Below are 26,936 nucleotides of genomic sequence, written 5' to 3'. Positions count from 1 at the left end.
GAAGGAAGATCCTTTTATGGTTGAGAGTACCAGAGCAGGAACATATGTGATGTCAACCTGTGTACGTATGCCGACGTGGTTGGGCTCCTAGAGGAGGAGTGAGAGGGTGCCTGGAGGATATATAAACTGCATGAAACCTGTCATTTCTTTGGACCTGCTGTAGACTTGATCACACAAGTGCCTTCTGCTATCCGGAGAGCAGAATAAACTCTTTCTTTGAACCAACCTCAGTGTCATTTTGACTTCCTTCCTCCTGTCCCGGAGCAACGCAGACCCAATCGGTGAACTCCAATAAGGCTACAAACCCACAGCGCCACCCGTGTCCCCAAGTCATTGTAGTGAATGATAAATAAATAAATAGCTGATTGACAGCACCCTTCTGAAAAAAGAGTCCCAGGTGTCAGAGAGTTCTAGGACCCAAATGCCGGCCTCACCTTCTGATGTTGCCCATCCCTACGGATTGATCCATCGACAGAGCAACGCTTTAGACTTGCTGCCATTTTAGCCCCTCCATCTTCCAACTGAAGCTCTTGAACGCAGACATCATCTGGCCTTCATTTTGGGTTTGTCCTACGTTGTTGCTCCCTTGACAGCTTCACATGGTTCTTTATGAAAAGGACAGTAAAGAGACTTGACTGCGATGGGAGAGGTTGGGTTCACAGGGATCTCTACTTACCCTAGTGCCTTTGATGGTTTTAAAACCCCTACGTAGAGTCCATTAATCCTTTTGAATCTAGTCAGGTGACCAACACAGGAATATAATCAGCCCTGTCTTTAATAGAATAAGCATGGGAAATATAACACAAGACCTGCCCAGTCCTGCTAATGGGACATCAGAGCTTGATTTATGGAACTGTCCTCCCCTAACCAGGTCCTGCTAAACTGCTCCAAAATAATGCCTGTCTCTTAACATCATTTTGTGAAATATGGAGGAAACTTTTTTGTTTTCACTCCTAATTCTAGCCCCTTTTAACATTGCTTTAACCACAGCTAATTAATTCAAACTGCAAGAACAGCAGGGTTTGATCTCGGTTGTAGATGTCACAGTGACTTATACGTTCAATGAGGTGATAATTGGTGTCTGGTTAATTCTATTCATGGAAGCTATGGGCTATTTTTTATTTTTTTAAGTAATCCTCACATCCATTACGCAGCATGCAGCACCTATGCTGCTCTCTGGAGATGGGTATTTTTTTTTAATCCAGAAAAGCATAACACATAATCGTAGTCAGGTATGCAAATCACTCTTTAATTAGATAACTTTGGTCCATACTGGTCTTTTTACTGCAGTTGCACACAAAAGGGGACTGTGATGTTGAACTTTCTATGCAATAAATGACTCTTTAAACAAAGAATTGCTGAAAATAATGAAAGAAATAATTTCACAAACTTGGATTGCCTGAACTAGGGTTGACACTGCATCCCAACAGAACCAAATTTGGTGATTTCTCCGAGAGTTTGATTTGCCTTGATGGAACCCACAGTGGATTTCAAGAGAAAGCAGCTTCATTTCTACAGCATTACAAAAAGTACTATTATTACAGGTTTGATAGGTCCTTTAGCAACCTCTAAATGCATACATGTGCCAATGACTTTTACAAAGAGACTTGGAATAGGGCGGATTAAGCCTGCATGAGAAGCGGAAACTAAGAGCACAAATTCATTTGTTGCAAAATGAGCAGCGTGATGCCAAAGTCTACTAAGAAGCAAGATGGGTGTGGATAACTTTGCTCAGAGTATTAGATATTTTCTTGTTTAATTGTAATGAGGAATTTCTGATGTAAACTGTTACATTTTTTTATTTTTTTAAAAAAATAGAGGGAAAATTCAGTGTGTCTGTCTTGTAACAGCATAGATCAGAAAAGACTAAAACCTTTGCAGCCCACATCAAGCAGTGTGACAGGCAAATGGTCCCTTACGAAGGAAAAAAATGGTAAATGTCAAAAATGGTAGTGACCTCCCTGAATTGCAGCTCTTAAAGAGTGTCCTTGGCTCACACATTAAACTGCAAGTGCTAATGTGGCCATTTATTCATCCATTCAAAGCAACAACAAAAATACAGAGGGAAATTAAGGGATCTAAAATGTTAGCAAATTAATACTTTTCTTGCCCACTAAGCTAACTACAAACGATCATTTTAAAAGGAGGAGTTGTGCTTCCATGAGGCAGAAGAATAATTTTTTGCTCTTTGGCATGTTCAGCTGAAGTAGCAACCTCTTAAAATGAGAATTATTATCGCAGGCTTCTGTTTGTGAAAAATATTAGAAGTGATTACTCCTATAAAATATTCAGCTCCACTGCCACTTTTCTATAAAAAGCTCTCTTATTTGCCAAGTTTTGATGAAAAGCTGCAGTTTGCCTTTCATCCTTTGTACAACAAGGTCATTAATATTTCCATGACTTTCCTCACATCAACGTTCTGAGCGTTAAATAAAATGCTGTAATAAATATTGCTCTCTTTAAAAGGTTCTTCACTGAAAGATTAGCACATTATCGCTGTAGCTCCGTAACAAATGTTGCATTCATTTTTCAGTTAATAACAATGTGTAATAGTAATTCAGTTAACATGGGCTGTAAACTAAAATGAAAATCTCAAATTTCTTGGTTTCTTATAATTACAAACAATGGAATAGCTACACAACTAAAGAATTAGTTGGAAGTCTTTGAATCACTGTTGAGTTAACTATAAAAGTATTCCAGACACATGATCAACTAATTACTTTAAATAATCTATACTGTTATACACAACCCAGGCTCCAAGTGGTGAGAGATTTCAGGGATGCCCGCATGTAGCTTAGGGTTGATTTCCTTAGAATGAAGGTCACTGGAGTCTGTGGTATCTTGGTGGTATTTTTTTTTGGGGGGGGTTGCTGCACATATATATAGGCTGAGCTTAAGATCTGACAGTAACAGTCCAACTTACAGCAATAACACTCAAACAGATATTTCTCCTCCATTAGACTTCTAGTACAGGGGGAAGGCAAAGCCGTAGCTTTGGTGTCATGAATGAGCCAGCCCCCAGGGAAGGGTTTCAGACAGCCCCCAGTGAAGGAAGTAGCCAGGAAGAGAGAGGGTTAACTGCCAGGCAAGATGAGCATAGCCTAGTGCCAACTCCCCTGCCCTTAGGAATGCCAGTTGATAAGAGAATGATGGATGGCGAGCTGGAGCCCTGCCAACCCTCTCAAGAAGTGCAAAATACCACAAATATAGAAGGAAGCAGTTCATCAGGTGGGAAAGAGCGAAGAGATATTCCCTCAGAGAATGAGGAAGAGGCGGGAGCTGACCCTCTTAGTTCCAGGTCTCGGCGAATGGGAAGGCTACAGGATAGGAGGCAGGGCAAAAGATATCAGAGGAAAAAGTTCCTGGTCTCGCAGGAAGCAATTAGAAGTTTCATCATGACTGATGAGACTAGTGGCATGTTAGAGCCGTCTGGAGAACTCTGTTTTTGCAATAAATCTTCCTTTTTAATTAACCATGCTTGCTGTGTTATCGTCGGAAACTGGGACTCCTGACATTCAGCACAGAGATCAAGTTAAGGCTGTGTGTCTATACCTAGCCCGGTTCAAAACAAGACCGGCCCTAGATCTATTGTTTTCTTACATCTGGGATGGGGAATCTGTTGCCCAACAGGGTCAACTTTGGCCTGCAAGGCATTAAAAAAAAACCACACACATCCAACTGCCAGTCAGCTGGCACTACTCTGATGTAGGCAGGCGTGCCAAGTCATAAGGGTTTAGCTCTTTTGGAACACCCTTGATGTTCAAAAAAGTCAGGGGTTGGAGGAGGCCAAGCGCAGAGACAAGCACAGCAAGGCTTCAGTTGCCGGCTCCTTCTATTCTTCTGCTTCTGTGGAGCAGAAGGAAGGCAGAAGCAGCTGAGAACAGTGACCAGTGGCTGCTCTTCCTCCTGCTGTGTAAGGGAAATATGGGGGAAGCAGCCCTCAGCCAGTGGCAGGAGGAGGAAGAAGCCGAGTGCCCCCTGGTTCCTCCCAATGTCCTGATTGTTAGAATTCCTGCTCCGTGATTGCAGTCATAGGATTGCTGAGTTTCACATGACGTAGCATGTTTTGACTCCACAGAGTGGGAAGTGACGGAGACAGGATGTTTGTGTTACTGTGTTCCGTGAAGTGGGACTATTGTCCTTTGTTCTTTCTCTTTGCTGTCTGATGCTAGAGAGAGAGGGACCCATGTTGCAGTGCTCCGTGTGTGTTTATATGTAAATAAAGTAGATTAGCCAAAATGCTGAGTTGCTGAGGTCTGTCACGCATGATGTGTGTCTGTTGGCATCGGTTGCTGTGATGTTCTGGCTGAAGAAAGCTTTCAAAGCTCCCGAAAGATCGATCAGGAGGGAGAGAACATGCCAGTCGGGCATGTGTCTCTGCCAGGGTCCTACTTGAGTGTAGACTGAACTCTTGACACTGATGTCATGATGCGAACTCGCACATCTCCACGCACAGGACATTGCCCCCCCCCCCCGCCGGCAATCTCCCTTGCAAGTTGGCACCTCTGGATGCAGCCTATGGGTGGGAAGGTAGGATCTGATTCTGCATTTGCTGTGTGCACCAGTTTCACTTCTGCAATAACTGGAGAAGGGTAATACAGAACACATTTTTTCTCAGGTTCCACTCATCACTGGAATGCCGCCTCCTACGGAATGTGTTTTTAACAGCATGGCCACCTCTGCTTTAGAACCTCTTAGCACAGCTTCTCTCTTTTGAGCATCAGGTTTCCCCAAGCTAGCCTACAGAATAAATTGCATAGTCCAGAAAATTTGATTTGCCTAGAAGTTGGCTGCATGACCTGCCCTTGATGCAGGAAACAAAGTGTTGACATTCCAGAACTACTTATGTATATTTACATTCCTGCACTGGACCATGAGCTGCAAAGCATCAATGGTGTTAAAACCTTTTTATCAGCTAAATAAAGACTTTGTGACTTGTTTCCTCTTAACATCCCTGTCCCCTACTACTTTCTATGTGTTTTGTCTTTTTTCTGAAAATTGTATCCTACATATAATTTTACCGCATTGGAATCTATATGTGGTCAAAAATCAGAAAATACCATGATGAATAAACATATTTGTCTGGTACATAAAGAGATAAGGTCTTTTTCACTCTCATAAAACTGCATATTTTATAGTCTTTCTGCATTTGTCCAAAGGCTTAAATAAACCCTTCAACCCTCACTTGCTTCAAATTCAAATTACCCCTTCAGAGGAAGATTCTTATTATTGTTGTTGCTATCGTACTGGATATACTGGCACTTGCTACTGTTATGCTGATTACTTAAATACAGAGTTGTTCAGAAACATCACCTTTGCTTTTGTCTCATCGAAAGCATCACCTTTGCTTTTGTTTCTTGGAACTATCATCTAACTGATGTGATGAAAGTTCAGGCCCTGTTTTTTAATCAACAGCAACATTCCTTCCCCTCACCCCCAGCAATTGCAAGATGGCTGAACATTTATCCTAAAGGCATACAGTCAGTCCAGTTGCTCTATGTGGAGCAGCTGCATGAATATAGCAGAATGGAACAAGTGACATCTGATGCTGCTCATCCATGGGGACAGATACCACTTCCAGACGACAATACATGCAAATGTGGCAGCCAAAAATCTGTGTCACTGTCTTTGGAGGCATTGCTGTAAGGAAGTTTTGCTTGTAACCATAGATGTGCCGAGACAAAAGTTACTGCTTTCATGAAGTTGTGGCTTCCAGGATTGCTTTGTGCGATTTCCAGGCATCCATCCATCTTTCTTTCTTTCTTTCTTTCTTTCTTTCTTTCTTTCTTTCTTTCTTTCTTTCCCAACCATCTGGCTGGGTTTCCCCAGCCACTCTGGGCGGCTTCCAATAAAAGATTAAAAATACATTAAAACATCAGTCATTAAAAATCTTCCCTAAACAGGGCTACCTTAAGATGTCTTCTAAACATCAGATAGTTGTTTATTTCCTTGACATCTGATGGGAGGGTGTTCCACAGGGTGGGTGCCACTACCAAGAAGGCCCTTTGCCTGGTTCCCTGTAACCTCACTTGGCCCATAATTTATGTTGCTTATTGACAGAGAAAACCTGGGCCAAATCTCCACATTGGAGGAGGATGGTTGAAGCTCATCCACTTGCCTGCTTAAGGTGGGCTTGACCATGGTGTTCATGTCTTCATGGTAGAAATGCAGAATATACTTTGAAAGCGGTAGTCGTTCTGTCTTGGGAAATAGGAAAGCAAAATAGTGAAAATATAAACCCTCCTCCAAAAAAGAAGAAGAAAAGACTGGGTGAGAAAAATGGTAAGGGGATTGTACCCACATCACAACCATATATTACTATGCCTCGATGGAAGCACAGAGAGAAAATAAATAGCCTGCTACTCCTTGTGCTCATGCAAGGTTCCCTGATGCAAGACGAACTCTACAAGAATCACCTTGATTTAGCTTTTGACAAGTTGGCATCTTTGAATTGCGAAAATTGCTTTTCCAACCCTTGTGTAAATCTGACTAATCAACTCAAGCCAAGACAGAACCTGACTAATTTAAGTCAAGTTTTCCTTGTGAATAAATAAAATGCTGAAACCTATTATAATCCACTGGTATTCCAGCCTAGGCTGACATGAAATACATTACTGATTCCTCAAGGACTCTACTGTAGAAGAGCCGGTATGGCAAATTCTTCCTAAAGCAATCCTTTCATTTAAAACATTAAATCATATACTGTTACAGTGCTCAGAATAAGACCTTATGAGAGCCGAAGAATGCAAAAGACTTCCTTATACCCAAGGTCCTTAGAGGAAGCACAAGGTACAAATACAAAATCCATCAGTTGCATGCTGAACTGTTCAAATGGCTTAGTACAGGAATAGTGGTGTAATATTGCCCAGATGGTGTGGACTGCAATTTGCATCAGGCCCACCCAATGGCCAGGGATGATTGGCGCTGTAGTCCAACAATATGTGGAAGACACCAAGTTGGTTACTGCTGGCATAGCACAACAAAATGGACAGGGGCCAAGGCAGCATGCACTATCACCCAGCAAAGCCATTGTTGTTGGGGGCTTAGTGAGAGGGAAGGAGCAGAACTGCCATAGTTTTCATGGGCGCAATGGAGAGCTAAGGAGTTGAATTGTTGTGTGAGGATGGAGGAACTGCTAAACAGGGAGAGTGGATGGTGCCTGAGCTCTCCACACTCTAAATACACCCTACCCCAGTGCAATTGCACCCCTCAAGCTCATGAGCCTTTTTTGCTATTAGCTAGAAGTTCATAACAGTAGCTGATTTCTTGAGAGAACACATACTGTGAGCACCTGTGCTGTCCTTGAATCACACCTATTTTCAGACAGCATGAGAAAGCAGGGGGCAGAATTAACATAGCTTATTACACATTTTCACTTTCATCCCGGTAGACCCATAATACATGGCAAATGGGATGCCCTCTTTCTCTGTTGCTCTCTCCAAGGGAGCATTATTTCTGGGAATAACAAAAATTGGGTCAGCACTTACTCCTGGCACATAATGGCCTAAGAAGTAAAATACTATACGCATTCCCCAGCCTCTATTCACAAGGGGATTCCTGTAGAGTTCTCATTTACATTTCTCATCTAAACTATTCATGCACAGTGCTTGATAACGAATGCCCTGTGCAGGCACATCTTTTAATTACATCTCTGAAAACAAATACCCTGGGATGCAGGCTTAAAACAGTTTCCTCCTAAGTAGTCCTGTTGAAATTGAGTAGCTTACAACAGAATGAATGCCAGCTGAAATATGGGGAGTAAGTCTGTAAGCAAAAGGCAACTTTTGTATTTGTCACTCTTTGAGTTATGATTTTCATCACGCTTGTTCAGGGTGCAGAATGCACAGAACTAGGAGAGCTGAAGTATGAGTATGAACTAGGAGTATGAACCCCATGGTGCTGGGATTGGGAAAATCAGATTCAGATGCGACATCAAATCTGCATGAGTAGTTCTCAAACCAGCAAATGAATCAGCACACGGAAGCTGCTTCCATGTACCATTGGCCCTTGGCTGGATTGGGGCACATCTAAATATTTTAATTAGCCGCTGCTGAGCCTATGTGTTAAGAAATTACATGACATTTTAAAGGTACCACTTAAAATTTAATTTTTAGTTATTATTATTTTCTCCCCTGAAAGAAAAAAGAGGAAGATAAAAATAATTGTGTAGGGAAGCCTTGAAAGGCTATGTGCACTGCATTCTTCTTTTACCTTTAAAGAAAACAGGGGCTAAAAATGTGCTGGTTTCAATATGGCAGATTATATTATGAATAATAAATTTATTTTCATTCCAGTTATTTTAGGTTCTCCGCAGGACCCCTTTAAGGCATAAGCATAACAATCAAAACTGGATTAGCTTCACAGACTATGTGTGCAACTGGTTTCATCTCTTCTCAGTGAACAGATCTAAAGGGAGTTTGACTGCATGCTGATTGACGGAATCCCTAATACTTTCCCTGCCTAAGTCAAACAGCCTCACTCAAAACACTTCTGTGCAGGCACAACATCTTGCAGTTTTCACAGCTTTCTGAACATCAGCATCTTCTCCCGCCCTGAACGTAAATAAAATTGTTTCCAGGACCCAACAGCTGGCACTTGCTGGTTGAAGGAGTGAACAGGAAGACAATGTGTTCACAGGATTACAGAACAGGCTGAGAGGGGGAATTTAGGCAGAGTTTTATAAGCTTAGTGAGCCAGAAAATAGATTGGGGTGCACAGAGGAAATAATGTGTCAGTCAAAGCTAAGTTTGCAGATATAAGCCTCCATGACAGAAGAGCAGCCACAGGCTCTCATCGCCCTCGGAACTTCAACTCTTACCTCTGAGCTTGGTGTGAAACTCGAAGCAGGTGTTTGGGAGAGATCTGATTCTCCAGTTGCTTTTGCTATGTCCCCAGCAAGAACACAGCAGCAGTGCAAACAACTGGAAAGTGCAAGCGACTGGAGTGGAGCCAGGGAGGGCTTCAAAGAGGAAAGTCCTTCCATCAGCCACACAAACACAGTATTGCAGCTGTTTCATCAAACGTCTGGTTTTCGGCTCCCTGCAATTGCACACCTTCCCATTATTACCACTGTTGACAGCATAGTACCAGCAAATCGCTAAATCCTTTTCCTGTAATATCTGCATATGACTGGAACATTAGGAGCTTTTACAGTACCATCAGGATGTAAATATAGTGAGCTCTGAGTGAGACTGCAATCATGTTCTCTTCCTACAAGGTAGAAGAAAAGGGGGAGGGGGAATTCATGCCGGTGTCCTTCCTCTCTGTAATCTGATCTGCAACTGGTGAGCTAAAAAAAGAAAGATACAGTGAAGAAGACAGACAAGTTTCTAGCACAAAGCCTTATTGGTAATACTATGCAAATTGCCCCAAAGGCAGCCACACTAACATTCTAACTTCTACTTTTGGAAGAATGTCTGTTATGATTGTGACACACAGTAATTAAGGGGACCGTCTGTTCAGTTGCATCCTCAGTATCTGTTTCATCATTTCACTTTAAGCATTTTTTTAGTTCTGCCAGAGGGAATGTGTCTTAACACCAGAGAAGGGAAAGAAGATTAAAGGAGTCCAGGATGGAATGCAATGAAGTGTATGGGTTTCTCACCTGTGCTGCATTCTTCTTCTTCTTCTTCTTCTTCTTCTTCTTCTTCTTCTTCTTCTTCTTCCATAAAGATTGTCTTCCATGAAGTTGGTCTTAACAGTGAGTCTGGAGGTGACTGTGGAGGCCAATTCTGGATCCACACGTGGGGACATAGGTTTCTGGGTGGGAGTTGATCAAGGTGAGGGTTTGCCAAATGTGCCTTCCTCTTAGCATGTTTCTCCCTTTCGTCCTGAGTTCAAGCATCTTCAAAGTCCATGACACCTTTGGTAAAGGCTGTTCTCCAATTGGAGCACTCGCAGGCCAGTGTTTCCCAATTGTCAGGGTTTACACTACTTTGTTTTTTAAAAAATAGATATGCTTTGAGAGAGTCTTTAAACCTCTTTTGTTGACCACCAGCATTATGCTTTCCCTTTTTAAGTTCAAAATAGAGTAGTTGCTTTGGAAGACCATAATCAGGCATCCGAACAACATAACCAGTCCAATGAAGTTGATGTTGAAGAATCATTCCTTTGACACTGGTGATCTTTGCCTCTTCCAGTACACTGGCATTAGTTTGCCTGTCTTCCCAAGTGATATGTAAAAAATTTCAGCGACACCATTGATAGAATCTTTTGAGGAGTTGGAGATGGTGTTTATAAGTGTTCTGTGTTTCACAAGTGTACAGTAAAGTTGGTAGTTACAATAGCTTTTTAAACAAACATTTTGCTTTCGCTGTGAATGTCCTGGTCCTCAAACACTCTGCACTTCAATCAGGAGAAAGCTGCACTCGCAGAGCTCAGACGATGCTGGATTTGAGCATCAATGCAGGTCCTTGTAGAACGATAGCTGCCCAGGTAGGAAAAGTGATCAACATTTTCCAACATTAAGTAGGATTTGTGGTACTTCAGAGGAGTTGTTTTGTGCTTGTTGGTGCAGCACTTTGGTTTTTGGGATGTTGAGCGATAGGCCAAGCTTTTTGTAAGCTTCTGCGAAGCTATTTAGGATGGTTTGGAGGTCATCCTCTGAGTGTGCACACTACATTGCCATCAGCATATTGAAGCTCTATGGCGGAAGTTATGGTAACCTTACTCTTTGCTTTCAGCCTACTGTGCTGCATAGAGGGTTGTTAACAGATCACTAACCGTGACTTAACACAGCATACCAATGCACAACAGGATGTGAAATGCTAATCCAGCCTTAATGTCAGGCTTCGAGGAATTGGCTTCCTCCCCCATGGCTATGAATGATAAGATCAAATGGAAGGAACGTTTTACCAGTGTCCATTCATTCTCCAATGACTGGGACTCTGACCCCAGAGTTGTAACAGTTTGCAAAAATGCTACAAAAAAAAAAAAAAAGAGCTACTCGTCTGCTGGATCCAAGGAGTATCTGCCATGGACTCAGCTAGATTGGTAGAGAAAAAGGGTTTTATACACGTTGTATATGCGGTTCAACACCAGATGGCGCTGTGGAGTCCCATCTTTCCCTACCGGATTTCCCTGTATGAGTTTTCAACGCATTCAACTCAGGCATCCCCAACCTTCGGCCCTCCAGATGTTTTGGACTACAATTCCCATCATCCCTGACTACTGGTCCTGTTAGCTAGGGATCATGGGAGTTGTAGGCCAAAACATCTGGAGGGCCACAGGTTGGGGATGCCTGGTTTTACTGAACTGCATCTTTGACATGTCTAGATCCAGCCCTGGTCACACTGCTTTGGGAAGGGAAGTAGCAGCAAGGGAAACTTTAACTTCCTCAGCCAGCTCCAAAGTTCAGTGTAGTATGACCCCACCTCTCCGATCCCTAATTTCTCCAGCATGTGTAGAGGACAACACATGGAGTGGAGTCAGTGATAGCCACAAATTAGAGTCTGCCAATAAGCCAAACCAAAATGTGTGGGCCTCAGCTGCTGCTTATCCTTTGGATATTCCAGGATCAACGACTTGGTTTCACCTCTTCAAAAGCACAACATTTGTGTTTAATGACATCCTCGTTACTGAGTTAGGCATACAGTTTAGCTGGAAAGAGCACAGGGGGAATTGTGCAGCAGGACCTGAAATAAATGGCTGAACCAGCTTGCACAAAAGAAAGGGGCAGGAAATATTCCAGTCACTTTGCCATTGCTAGAAGGCAATTGAAAGAGAAGGGAGGAGAGCCCGATCAGCCAGTTTTTCAGAAGACTGTCATCCTAACAGCCTGCTGCTATCACCATATTTATATATATTTTTGTCAGGTTAATGCAAGCCATTTACACCTGGCAACTGGTGCAGTCCTTAGGAATCATGTGTAAGCTTCTACACCACTGGGTGTTATTTTGGTTTCTAGTAACACCAAGCCAAAATAGAATATCATGCTTAGAAACCTTTAGCAAAAGCATGTCACAGTCTTTCCTTACCTGCAGTCTAATTTGTTCCCTTGCTGCTTTGAATACAAATTTAGTCAATTAATTTCCCAGCGCAAAACAACCTTTTTGAGTAACTGGGATGATTCCTTTGTTATGTATAATTTCTCCTATCTGTTTTTCAGTTTAAGACTAAAAATAGACCACACTACACAAGAACTGTGATTTAAATACAAACATAATATATATCAAAACATCTTGCTGTGTAGCAGTACAAATGTACCATCATATAAATATTTCTTGTTGCCTAGTCATCTTAAAATTTACACTGTAACATGCTACAAAAGGAGTTTTGTGGTGGCGGGGAAACCTGATTTTGCTGAGATGCTTTAATGCCACGGAGTGCAGGGCATGGCAGGCAGGAAGAGGCTCTGTCAGTATCCTGGAGAGGACAAGATAAACATCAGGCCTTGAAGAAAATAAAGTTGGGAAGATATAGGAAAGGAATCGGCTGGTGCTTAAGGATCCTGACCCAATGAAACATAATATATTTTAAAATGAAGGGGACTTCTCCTAGTAGGATGGCGTTCCAAGTTCAATTTTTACTTTTGCACTGTGCCTGTATCTCAAAAAAAAAGTCAAAATACACATTACAGTATTGCTTCATAAAAACAAGACCTCCCAATTGCTTTCCCCACTACTGACAACTTGTCCTAGACCCCAGGGGTCAGCAAACCTTTTCAACAGGGAGCCGTCAACTGTCCCTCAGACCTTGTGGGGGGCTGGACTATATTTTTTTCGGGGGGGGGGATGAATGAATTCCTATGCCCCACAAATAACCCAGAGATGCAATAAAAGCACACATTCTACTCATGTAAAAACACGCAGATTCCTGGACCATCTGCGGGCCGAATTTAGAAGGCAATTGGGCCGCATCCGGCCACCGGGCCATAGTTTGCCTACCCATGTCCTAGAGCACTGCTGAACAAGATATACAGGTGTGTGTTTGTGTACACACACACACACACACTCTTTCCCCTGCTAGATAACAGGATAATAGATTGAATCTCTCCGATCTAAATAAATCACTTATATGATTTCTTCAATGCATCGGAATTACAAATAATAATGATATCAACTCGCGGAGTTGTATAATTCAGAAATGGAAATAAATGAAGTAAAATGGGGGGGGGGCCTCTTTATAAGCTGAACTTTTCGCTTATATATTTTGCTATTATGTCTTGACTATAATTCTTTCATGTAGTTTATGTCTTAGCATTTGTGATTTCATTGGGTAAAATAAAGACACAATTTGTTTTGATGCTGGAATAATGAGAATATAGATTATGAAACCTTGTTTCTTTTCTTTTCTTTTAGGTGAGAAGTCTATACAACACCAGAATCTAACAACACCAAAGTAAGATTTTTACAACTGCTTTATTTTATGACGGTGGGGAATATGCTTAATCTCAAAGTGGGAATTGCCGGACAAAATCTAGAAGTTGAATTGAAGTAGAAAGTAGAAAGAAGCTTTGCGGATTATATTTTTCTTTTCCTTGAATTATATCTGGAAACATTTTTTATTTATTTATTTGCACTTGTAGAATGGCTAGAATCACTTATGAGGGAGTTTACTGGTTCCGTACGCTTTGCATGTTATGCTTTACCAAACCTTTACCAGTAATATCTATGGTGCTTCACAATAATGTATTGTAATTCATTTGCAAAATAAGATTGTTGTCAAAGACAAAGATAAAGCCTTCAGGTGTTTAAGACTCACATGATAAGGGGGAAGGCAGGAATGAGACTTTTGGCACCGCCTCCTGTGTTGCCTCCCTATGATGGCCTTTACTGCCTTTCCACATGCTGGGAAAGTGAATATTTGCAATGAGATGCCTTATTTACTTTGAGGAAGCTTTCCATGTGATTTAGAATCCTGGAAGACAGACCTGCAATTTGTGAAGGCTAATGGGGCCAGCAACAGTGGGGGGCTAGACTAGCATGCTAATCACTACTTCCCCTGACATAATTGCAAAGGGGATTTGAGCACCCAAGCAGGTTTTTCAATGGGGTGTATGGTGATGTTGTCAATGGAAACAGAGTTTAGCATTAAGAGTCATATCTGAAGGAGATGTGTGAAGTTTGGTTTTTGAAGATACTGCGTTTGAGAAGGTGATGAAACGTCCAAGCAAAAATATCAGAGAGCGAGTTGGATGTGTGAATCAACTTGAAGGAAAAAGTTCTGAGATCAAGTGATAAAACTCAGTTATCATCAGTGTAGAGGTGGTACTGAAGTCCATGGCTTGATGTGTTCATCCAGGATCCACGTGTAGACTCTAAAGAGAGATAGAGATTGCTAATGGACAGTTTTCACCCTGGAGACATGCAAGAAATGGGGTCCCCAAAAATCTAGCTTGGGACTGGTGCTTTTCAACAGGCTCATGAATTATGTGGCGTTAGGGTTTAGCAGTGGCCAGGTTTGTGGATTATGTCAAATTATTCACGTAGTAGAAACAAAAAGAAATTGTGAAGACCTCAAAGTGATTATTCATAAAAGTGGGGTGACTGGCCAAATGGCAAAAGTAGCTCATTGTAAGTGTGTGAGCTGATGCACAATACTATGCTTGGAATCTTGGTTCTTGGAATATTGGAATCTTAGTTTTCAAGGTGGCATCATCTTCTGACATTGAGCACTTGAGAATTATATGCATATTCCCTTGCTCCTACTACTCCCATGCCTACCTCTCCTAGCTTCATCTTCATTCATGCTCTGTGAACACACCAAATGTATACACAATAGCATTCACCGAAATGTACATTCAAATGCCACTTCCCTTATCTCCTCTGCAGAGGAAGCAATGGAGGAAATAGGAAAGGCATGCCAAAACACATTGTCCAGTCTAGCTTTATTTGGTCAACCTCAATAGTCCTTGGGCTTTGGGTAAGAGAATTTCCGTATGTGAGGAGCAAGAAAAAACTTTAAGAAGGCATGAATCGGAAGTATTATTGCAAGGAGTTGGGGCCTTATGCATCAGGAAGCATGAATACTTTTTTGGACTTTTTGTGGCTCATTATGACAGGACACAAACTGCTAAGTCCTTCAAGATAATTCTCAAAGAACCAAATAAAATGCAAAATGGCTCCATTGCCATGCTTAACAGATACTTAAGAGTGTTGTTAAATATCTTCAAAGTTAGAAATATTAAACATTTCATTTGAGCTGTTTCCACGCTAAATACTGATATTAAAAATCCAAGATGATCTTAAGATTTAAAATAGCCTGTTGATCTACCTACGGTGATATGTTGGAGAAGCAGTTCCTAGATTTTCTCCCGTCAGGGTGGAACAGAGAGCAATTTGAAGGGGCTTCATAATATGAGCAGGCAAACAAATCCTGATGCAGAGGAAGATAGATTAATGGCAGGAGAAGTACAATAATGAAATCTACAAAAACAGGAGTGAGTTCATAAAGGGCCATAGACCTTTGATTGCTAGTGACAATCTATTTAACTGGGATGAGACCATGTGACCCATTTCAGCTGATGGCTAGACATCAATACACTTCAGAACAAGAAAAACCATTCTACTTAATCCAGGTTGAAGTACATATAATTTACAGGCTCTAAAAATGTTTGAAACAAATAGTTCTGATAATGCAGTGAAAGACAATGTGGACCTATGAATGGAGACAGTGAGGTATGTCTCTGCTAGGGGTTTGTCCCAATATAGTTTGTCTTACATTTGTATTTGAAAGCAAGCAAGCAAGCCCGTAATTACCTTTTGCAAACCACTGCAAGTTCTAATAAAAACAACAAAAGTATTATTAACTGTTAACATTCATATACCACCTTTCGATTTAATTTCTACAGTGGTTTAGTTGTACCTTAAATCCACATGGATTTGAACTCCTGTGTGGCATCTAATTCACTTATTTGTTTTTGAAAAGCTAGGATAACATCATCAGTGGATCTGTGAAGACCACATTGCCCCTGTATTTAGCCTTAAAGGAAATCAGATGCTTGGTGCAGATAATGAGGGTGTTGAAAACTCTAGTGCTGAACTGAAACTTATCAAAATACTTTCTTCTGATATTTTTTTTTCTTTTTCTTACCCATCCTACACAGACTACTTTGCAGAATTTTCATTAAATATTCCCCTACCATTTTTTGTGACAACTAGGCACCGACTCCTAGAGACCAAGACAGTTTCAGCCCCCTGAATATATTTTTTGAGGGGGCTGGTCCCTCTCAAATTTGAGAGAGTGTTTGGCTCCACCCCTGGCTCCTTGCAACATCATGCAATGTCATGCCGGGGGTCCCATTCCTCTGGAGAAGCTGGCACCTCTGGTGACAACAAACATTCTGCACCACCACCACAAAGGCCCTGGAACAACACTAGGTCAGGGGCATGGTGGAATAATGGGGGGGGGGAGGTGGCCAGGCTGCCAATACGTTGCTCTTGAAGTTCTTCCTCACTCTTACAGAGACAGCTGCTGCTGCTGCTGCTGCTGCCGCCACAAAAACCCTTTGGGGAAAATAAAGCTGATCTACAGCCACCTCACCAAAAACATTGGAGCAATTCTGTTTAATGGTCCACTCACTTTCTCTCCCCATGCATAGGGTGGAGAATTTTGAGACCATTTGTACACATCTGTACACATAAGGGTCTCTACACAGCTTGAATATGACCCCCATGCTATATGATACTTTGGGTTTTTTCCTGGTGGGTTAATTCCTTGTACACAAAGTTTAGCAGTCAAACACTGAGTCTAAAATGTAGAGGGACTCCTGCGGATTCTCCCTCTATATTATCCTTTCTAGCTAAGCACTGTAGGCTCTCGAAGCAAAATATTACTTTGCTAACTCTGTTGTTTATCTCATCTCCCCTAGATGTATCTGGTTTAAGCATATTGCTGAATAAAGGAAATGATAACATTTTGAACTATTTTTCAATTTGATATCAGATCAGTAAACTTGTATTTCTATCTTGTTTCTTCCTTTGCTGATATTGGATTATGTGACCACCAGCACACTTGTTTTGGTCCATGGCTGTACTTAGCTTGCATCTACTGCACAAAGTGCATTTTATGAACCTCAGCTTTCCACTGTCAATAGGAATATGTCCTTGACTTGACACTTAAGCAAAGCATGATCCTATATTTGTTTTATATTCCAGCTTCAAGTTAGATGCAAGTACCAGAGCCAAATATAAGAAGATAGATAAAAGGAAGGAAAGTTGTTTTAGAAATGGTCTGAACCTTAAGATTAAAGGGGAAATTAATGTTCAGAATATTCGGTTTGGTTCTATTCCATCATCATCATCATCATCATCATACCCCACCCATATGACTGGGTTGCCCCAGGCATTTTAGACAGCTTCCAGCATATATAAAAACATAATGAAACATTAAACATTAAAAACCTTCCCTATATAGGGCTGCTTCCAGATGTCTTCTAAAGACTGTATAGTTTCTTATCTCCTTGATTCGGGGTGTGGGTGTGGGTGGGTGGCTATTGTATAATTCCATACCCTCCAACATTTCTCTCATGAAAATAGGGACACCCTAAGGAAAAGAGGGACATTCTGGGATCACATCAGAAACTGGGACAGCTTCTGTAAATCCAGGACCGTCCCTTGAAAATAGGAGCACTTGGAGGGTCTGCAATGAAGCCAGTAGCAAAACTGCTGTTTGTCTTAATGAAGCATGAACAGCTTGGGTCAATAACATAAGGCAGAAAATCAAAAGTCCCAGTAAGAGAGAGAGACACACACAGAGAGAGAGAGAGAGAGAGAGAGAGAGAGATCTGAAAATTGTAATTGCTCTCTTTCCTGGAAGCCATTACTTCTTCCAAGCAGACTTACAGCAATTTGCTTATTTATGGTAATGTGTATATTTACATTACTTGTGAGGGAAGTGGATGCTAATTATGGAGATCAAAGGCTATTGAAATGGTGAGAGTGGGGTGTCTCTGATTGTGTGCCTGGCTAATGTTAGGTGGAGGGAACCACTGCCCTTAAAACAAAGGAGCTTGCTAATATATCAGCAGGTTTGTCGCTGATATCTACGATAGAAAGGTGCTAGTCTTTTCCACAGAAACAACTTAACTTTCTTAGCAAGTTAGCAAGTGAGTCTCCCTGTTTTCCGCAAATGACGTGATCTAATTACATACAGGTTTTAAAGATTAGTGCTACTTCTGATGCAATATTTTTTCCTTGTTTGCTGTCCTTGTTGAACAGTGAGTTCAGTCATTGGGTGAAAAGAAAAGCTCCCAGGACTTGTTTATCCACAATCACTGAAATCCTAGCAAAATGTGTTAATTTAACTCTGGATGCTTCCCCATAAGTAATATGTTCTCATTTTGCTGCCATCCTTACAATGAATCACCATTTTATCCAGCATGCAGGTATTCACTCTTACCATGGCAGTAATGACGTCATTTCCAAAATTGAATCTTCATGAAAGCCGACAAGGTTATAAAAACCGTCACTTATATAATAAGCTTCTCATTTTGCCTGCTTATAACAGCAGAAGAGAATTCTGTCTCTAGTTGAGGTGGTTTCCTCGACCACAAGGGAATGCTAAGGCTGCCTATGATGTATTTCATTTTTCATAAAGATTTAAATCTCCAGATTTTGCCAAGGAAACAGATAAATCAGAAATGCCTAACCAGAGGGAGTGTGGATTGTATTCAAATTAAGATACAAAGGGAGTACCAGTTTTTGCAGGAGAGGTCTTTTGTGTTTTGTACAAATCCACTATGTCTAATTACTGACTTATCGTTGTGTGTGAGAGAATGGGAGCTTTGTTGTTGTTTTTTTAACGCAACAATCAGAGGCAGAGGCATCAATGAGAGTTTCAGCACAAATCCTAGATGAGATAGGTAGTGTTGCATTAACAGAAACATGCCTTTTGTGGATCGCAAAGCACCATGTATGCTCGCATAACGAAACATAGCTTAAACAATCATTTTAGAATAGCTAACAATACAGTGGTACCTCGGGTTAAGTACTTAATTCGTTCCGGAGGTCCGTACTTAACCTGAAACTGTTCTTAACCTGAAGCACCACTTTAGCTAATAGGGCCTCCTGCTGCTGCCGCGTCGCTGGAGAACGATTTCTGTTCTCATCCTGAAGCAAAGTTCTTAACCTGAAGCACTATTTCTGGGTTAGCGGAGTCTGTAACCTGAAACGTATGTAACCTGAAGTATGTAACCCGAGGTACCACTGTATAGAAATCCACACCTTTTTTGCAGACCCAGTCAGAAGAATCTGGGGCAGAACCCTAACCCCTAACCACTAACCCTGTGCATCTTTCACCCATGGCCTTATATGCTCAGAGGAGAGTGGGAGCACTCACATCGGCCTAAACACCCTAGAACGTCCACTTAGGGCTGTACTCTGAATGTGGCCTACTTGCACAAAATCCAGCACACACAGATTCAGACTCCATGACCTGCTGACCACATTTAACCCAGGAAACCAAGCATACGAAAACAGCCTAAACATATTGTGCTTTTTGCCCATAGGATGTTTTTCAAAGGCTTCAGTATAAAAGTCTGAAGAAGAAACAGAGAGGCAGGCATATGAGAATATTGAGGGAGGGAGGCACAAACTTGCTCCTCTTCATGTGCATTGATTGGATTAGGAAGCCCTATTATATTCTGTTGTTCAAACAGACAATATTTCTCCCTAACCCAAATCCTACATGCTGTATTCATTTTGGAAACATTGTACTTATATATTGTCTGGTTAATACTGTTTTGTCGTAAGATGCCCAGGAAATATTTATTGAAAAGCATTTTTATACATTTAATAAATAAAACAAAGTCCCCTATAGGCTTGCTCAGTCACTGAGTTCATCTGAAGAGGCCCTCTTTTCGGTGTTGCATGGTCTTGAAATCCATCTTGCAGCTACTTGGTAGGACCTTTAGCGTGGTGGCATCTGTCTTGTGCCATGTGCCAGAAGCTTTTTGGTTTTAATATCAGTTAGAACTCACCCAAGCATTTTCAGATTACAGTCATACCTCAGGTTGCGAACGCTGCAGATTGCGTGTTTTCGGGTTGTGGACCACGCTGAACCCGGAAGTACCGGAATGGGTAATTTCCGGGTTTAGGCACTCGCGCATGCGCAAAAACACAAAATGACATCACGCGCATGCACAGAATCACCCAATCGTGTCACGTGCATGCGCAGACGCAAACGCTGTGGGATGCAAACTTGCCTCCCACACGGATCACATTCGCAACCCAAGGTATGACTATAGAGACATTGATCACATATATTATTGGTCAGCTGTAGAATTTTATGCAGGTTTTATATTGTTTTATTGTTTTATTCTGTATAGTATGCATTTTATTATTTTGTATACACTGCTTAAGGTTGTTTACAAGCATTTTTAATACTTTTAAAAATAATCTGATCAGGTTCATATACAGTGGTACCTCAGGTTACATACGCTTCAGGTTACATATGCTTCAGGTTACAGACTCCGCTAACCCAGAAATAGTACCTCGGGTTAAGAACTTTGCTTCAGGATGAGAATAGAAATCATGCTCCCGTGGCGTGGTGGCAGCAGGAGGCCCCATTAGCTAAAGTGGTGCTTCAGGTTAAGAACAGTTTCAGGTTAAGAACGGACCTCCAGAACGAATTAAGTATGTAACCAGAGGTACCACTGTATAGTATACACAGTGGTACCTCCGAAGTTGAACGGAATCTGTTCCGGAAGTCTGTTCAACTTCCAAAACATTTGGAAACCAAGGCACAGCTTCCGATTGGCGACAGGAAGCTCCTGCAGTCCCAAACACCAACACAGACATATGTAAAATACTCCACTAAATATTCTGAATCTCTTTGAGTTGCTGAACAAATTTAGGAGAACACAGGTGAACAACAGAGAACACAGGTTCATATGCATGCGTCACCCCACGGATATGCCCAAATAGTGTGTACACATACACACACATGTTACTTTATGCATACCCTTGATACATGTGATATTTAACTCCTGAGTCTGAAACATAAAGTGTACACAAGATTGGGTGTCTATACATATAGGAATGTGCTTGTGCATATCCCATTTAGATCCTACTTTAAATTTGTAAAGGGGGAACACGACCTCAGGACCCTACAGTGAATTCAGTATACCTATTTGCCTGAATATGTGCAGAATCCAACACCCCCAACCTCACCTTGCGAATCATTAAAGTAACTTTAACTTAACATTGGATCTAAACAAGAGCACGGTTTGCCCAGGGGGGAAAGTGGTCTTCAAGGTGACACTGTCCAATATGTGCTGTAAACAAAATGAGCTTGAAATTATTTTCTTTCTTTCCCCCCTAAAATAAAAAAGTTAAGAATTAATGGAAGGCCGCTATATGCAGCTATTTTTAGAACGACATAGTCAAAGGCCTCGTTTGAGTGAACTGCAGTAAAAGCTTGCTGCCCGAGATGGCCCCAACTAGAGAAAAATTATGTGACATTTGGGACCTTGATGGGACATTTGCCCTTTTTGGTGTTAAAGAGGCTGTTTCTTTGGAAAAAAAGATTAAGAGACATCCTAAGAGTTCAGCACAAGCCTTCATAATGATAAGTAATGATGCAACAAATGGAAGCAAAGCTAAATGACTGGAAATTTGATTACTTTCACAGCAGAAAGTTTCACTAACATTTCATCAACAGTTTCCTCTTGCTTATGCCTTCCGTAGAAACAAGTCTTTATGTACTTTGTATTGTATAGCGCTGAGTGAAAAAATATCCTGCCACTTTCATAACTCTACTGATGGGCCATGAAAGTGGGAGGTCATCCTTTAACCGCATTAGTGGGAGGCAGGCAAAAGTTTTAAAAAACCTTTTTGGAGTGGGGAATACCTTAGCAGTAAAGGCAGGGTCAGCAGAAGTGGGACATAAATACTGTTTTTCATTTACATAAATTTCCCCCAACAATTAGTGGCTAGCTGGGCAGCCATCTTCTCCCACAATGCATTCTGTGAATGAAGCTATGTTATAATATTTCCTGTTTGCAGAAGTTTTTAATATTTGATGAATTATTGTATTTTAATCTTCTGTTGGAAGCCGCCCAGAGGGGCTGGGGAGGCCCAGCTAGATGGGCGGGGTATAAATAAATTATTATTATTATTATTATTATTATTATTATTAAGCATTTTTCCATTTTTGCCTTTAGCAAATTCCTCTGAAATACAGTGCAAATACTTCTGCTCATATTTTTACCTAACCACTTCAGTCCATAATTTCCTACCATCCAGATTATGTGTTATGTTGGAAAGCTAAACTGTTTGTTGGACGAAATGTACATTTATGATGATGCTAAAAGAATGATGTTGCTGGACTACAACTCCCATCATTATTTTTTTTGCCTTGGGCATACTGGCTGAGGCTGATGGGAGTTGTAGTCTAAAGCAGCTGGAGAGCACCAGGTTGTGGAAGGCTGCTTTAGGACATCCAAAATCCTTTCTGGGCTTCTGTCCCTGCGTTGACTTGCCTTAAGTGTCTAGAGCAATGGACAGGAATTACATCTTCAGAAAACAGTGCCCCATGTGGAACTGTTTTAAGTGTCGGAGAAACATCATCTGTGGAATTCCTGTCTGCTGATAGCCATTTTAATCCTGAAATCTGCCTTGTTAAATTAGCTACATTTGTAAAAGAAGGTACTGTTTGTTATTCCTTACCCCAAATTACAATACATCTGTAAATAGCAAAGCAACAACTCAAGAAAACATAGGCTAACCAATTTATGTTCCACTTCTTGATTTCATTAAAAAGGTAATTTGGGATTAACGAAAGTAATACATAAATGTTTTGTTACAGACTTTAATTTTCATATAATGGATACTTATTAGACAGAGAAATGTATCTTCTTTTTCAGAAAGTTGCATTTTTCCTACCTCTGTTTCCCCAAAGATATTATAAGGTGCATGCAGATTATTCCGATTGCTCACACGGTAGGCAAGATAGCCAGTAAACATGTTGGCCACTTTGCAATTGGAAATTTACCAAAAAGTCCCAATAAGGCAATAGTTTTTCAGACCACTGCTGCATGTGCACAAACTAACAAGAACACTTAGATTGGAAATAGCATTTAAACAGACAGACAATAGTGATAAATTATGTGGTCAAGTATATTAAAACACTAGTTTATTGTAGAGATGGAGAACCTCAAGCCCAGGGGATAAACATGACCTTCCAGGTCTGACCCTTGGAATTCTTTGTAGGCCATGTTCCTTTCCCAGGCCTCATGTCCTCTTCACCACCCCTGCTCCATACCCTTCTTAAGAACTTTTGCATGGCTGAAATGTGTCCTTGAACTGTGGTCATGGCACTTCCTTGCTTGGATCGGGAGGTGTGAGCACATGCAGAAACCTCCAACTTTTCTATCCTTTGTTCTGTCCAGTTTCGCCTAGGGCGCCATTCACTTCTGGTCTGCGACTCCCAGGAGGCTGACCATGAGGAAATGCTATCCTCACTCCCCACCACCCAGTTTTGTAGAACAATAACCAAAGAGCAGTACATTGGATCCAGCTGAATCTTTGCATTTGTGGAAGGGCCCCTTCTGTTGGTATGAGGAGTTTCGGTCCAGTAAAGCAGGTTTCCTCAAACTTGGCCCTCCAGATGTTTTTGGCCTACAACTCCTATGATCCCTAGCTAGCAGGACCAGTGCTCAGGGATGATGGGAATTGTAGTCTCAAAACATCTGGAGGGCCAAGTTTGAGGAAGCCTGCAATAGAGACTTCCACGAACAGAAGTGAAGCAATTTCGACTCGCTATCAGGTGCAAGTAAGCAGAGGTAGAGCATTTGGCCACAATAAAATAACTGGAAATCAGTTGACCAAGTGAACAAGTTTTATTCCTTTCGTGAGCTTCATAATCTTGGTTCAAAAATGAGCCATTCAATGGGTCACATACTGATTCCAAACTGTGATCTCACTAAAGCTCAAGAAAGTCTTGGCAGATGTTACCTACGGGAAGCAAAAAGAGGCCAAAAACACTGATGAAAGCAACTTTATATTAAAAAAATCCTCATCGATGTCTTTCTCTAGGGATATCCCGTTTTATCAAAGCTGGCTAACTGAAGGACCTCAATCCAAATAGTACAGAAGAAGAGCTATTTTGACAAGACATTTCAGCGCTTAACATCAAAGTTTCTACTCTTAACAAGCGTGACCTGGAATAATCTGATCTGAAGCATATAAAATCTCCAGGGTAGAACCAGTGATAAATGAAGTGAGTCAGAGAAAATTAAAATTAATGTGCACCTTTGTCCAAGGCTTGAGAAACAGGGGAAGACCCTGCTATATTCAGATAACTTTCCGTAAGGCCCAAATTAGTCACCAATTTGCACTTCCGGAATCCTTATGCCCTTTGGATATATTCATTTGCTGATATTGCCATGTTTCAAATACACAGAGAGATTGTGATCTTATGGCTGGTTTGCGAGTGACCTTTCCATACTTTGAAGAAACTTCTCACAACCTATTTAGTCACCTTGCCTTGACTTTAGGGAATGCACATTATATATGAAATTGGTTTCTCGTCCTTTCTTCTTCTTCTGCTATTTCCTCCGATCTCTTGTTGTATATCACCTCACTTATCTGTGAACCATTTGCAGCCATTTACCATTTGGTCTCCCTTGTTCTGCAGTGCAATTATGGCATGTTTCTTTTCCACGCTTATTGGAGAAAATGGACTACAAATGAAGTGAATGGATACACACATAAATAAAAATGAACCGAGCCTCGCTCCTTATCCCCCACCCAGTGTATATACTTGTTTCCTTCAATAGCATTCAGTCCCCCCATGGTTTTTTTTAAAAAACCAATAATAATATATATCTGTAGTTGACAAAAACTCTGCCTCTAGGAGTAGATAAATGTTTTCATACTCAAGAGATACCCAACATCTAGTGACAGGAGAGATGGCATATATGTAAGGTAAAGGTAAAGGGACCCCTGACTGTTAGGTCCAGTTGTGAATGACTCTGGGGTTGTGGCGCTCATCTCGCTTTACTGGCCGAGGGAACTGGCGTACAGCTTCCAGGTCATGTGTCCAGCATGACTAAGCCGCGTCTGGCAAACAAGAGCAGTGCACGGAAATGCCATTTACCTTCCCACAGGAGCAGTACCTATTTATCTACTTGCACTTTGACGTGCTTTCAAACTGCTAGGTTAGCAGGGGCAGGGACCGCGCAACGGGAGCTCACCCCATTGAGAGGATTTGAACCGCCAACCTTCTGATCGGCAAGCCTTAGGCTCTGTGGTTTAGACCACAGCACCGTATGTAGGGTGATGATTTTTCATCATATATCATTTCTGGTGCTTTTAAGTGCAATTTTCTTCTCCGCATTTCCTCCCAGTCTTCAGGTCAGGCATCTTAACAGAGACATACTTCTCTTGGGTTTGGAGTAAACTTTGTGCTCCCCTTTTCAGTTCCACCACCCAATTTGCCGCCAGCAATTCAGTGTTGCCATACAGTTGCTTGATTTTGCATGCTTTTACTGTGTCAGGTAGGATAATTACTAACAAACACTTACCACACAGTAAGTTACCACAGTGTACTCATTTCGAATTCTGGTCAGCTGTGGTGGCCTTTATCTACAGAAGCATGGAAACTGGTTTTCTGTTGCCCAGCCATGATTGTGTATGATAGGAAGGAAGCACATTATTGCCCATATACTGTTCTAATATATAAGGTGAACTTCTATCATCCTTTTTATGGAAAAGTTTGAAGTAAAGGAGACACTAACAGCATGCTTAGCTCTGTACCCCAAAAGTGTCAATAGCCATGGACCCAAGAAGAGTCCAAAAATGCAGATGCAGGTATATGCATTGTATGTGTGTGTGTCCCCAGAGAGTAACAGTACATAGCATAACACTCAATTTATGTACCACTAGTCCCAGGGCCGTCTTACCCATAGGCGCTAGGGGTGCAGGGCCCAAGAGTTGAGTCCGGGGAAAAGCCCGCTCGTCGGTCGGAGTGCTGTGGTGGGCTCTTCTGCTGCAAGTGGCTCTGCGCCGCGAGTTCAGGGGTGACCGAGCCAGCAAGACGCTGAGGCAGCCGGCCAGCTCTGCCCTCCTGCACATCTGGGACTGGGCAACCTGGGGGGGGGGGTGGATCTTTGCATTCCAGCACTGCATATGCTTAAGACAGCCCTGATTAGTCCTATGCATAGTTTCCTGTGAGTAAACTCTGCTGCTTATAGGCACAACTTGTGAAACACGCTGAGCTTTCAGGAAACATTTTCAGACAGCTGAAATATAGCAATGCACTTTTAATTAAAGATGCAAACATTCTCGCCAAGAAATGTTACCATTTCAACTGCTAGAAAGAAGTAGGAACCGCATCAAAGAAAAAGAAAGACGTATCCCACCTCTGTTTTTCTTCCTCTGCCTTCCTCTGTGCTAATCTGTCTCAATCAAACTTAAACACCTGATCATCACCATGTTCACTTGCCAGATCAAGAAGAATTGGCTGCTTACCTTTGCACTCTGGCAGATGACATACGTAATTGTTCCTGCACTAAAAGAAAAACAAAAACCTAGAGCTGCAGTCTCCAGTAAGCCCATTCCACCTTATCACTGATCATTTTGCCAAGTGGAAAGGATAATGTTATCACACTTGCACACCTGATCAGATACTGGGAAAGCAAAGGAGCATAGCATTCATCACATGGTGTGGCAATAAAGATGACAAGCTTACCAAATGGTTACGTGTAACAGCAGTCTGCATTCAGCACTGTCTAATGAAATGGTTTCAGTCTGGCAGGGACTGGCAGGTGCCAAGCTCTGGTACCGCTCATGACAAATTAAGCACTAGGTGCACATTGTTTCTCATATGGTGAGGTGGACTAAATGAATTTCAGGAAGTAGGTCAAGAATGTTATGGATATTACTTCATCTAAAATTGTGAGCACTTCATTTCATGCATTTTAGAAGAGCCAAGAAGGGACATTAACTAAAATGTAGAAGATCCTGGCTGAAGCTCTGACCAGGGCGGGTAAGAAC

General features: G+C 41.6%; 1 protein-coding gene across 26 annotated transcripts in view; it reads left to right on the top strand.

Annotated features, from left to right (window-relative positions):
- Window positions 1–26,936, top strand: part of PTPRD (protein tyrosine phosphatase receptor type D) — a 722,358-nt gene that overhangs the window by 235,767 nt on the left and 459,655 nt on the right. For all 26 annotated transcript variants that reach the window (XM_080987670.1, XM_080987673.1, XM_080987664.1 and 23 more), the window contains exon 3: window positions 13,299–13,338. The gene's annotated coding sequence lies outside the window, so the exon portion shown is untranslated. The remainder of the gene's footprint in view (window positions 1–13,298; window positions 13,339–26,936) is intronic.

Source organism: Podarcis pityusensis (assembly GCF_964106645.2).
Source record: "Podarcis pityusensis genome assembly, chromosome: 17".
Classification (NCBI taxonomy): domain Eukaryota; kingdom Metazoa; phylum Chordata; class Lepidosauria; order Squamata; family Lacertidae; genus Podarcis; species Podarcis pityusensis.
This window is presented reverse-complemented; position numbering and strand designations above follow the sequence as displayed.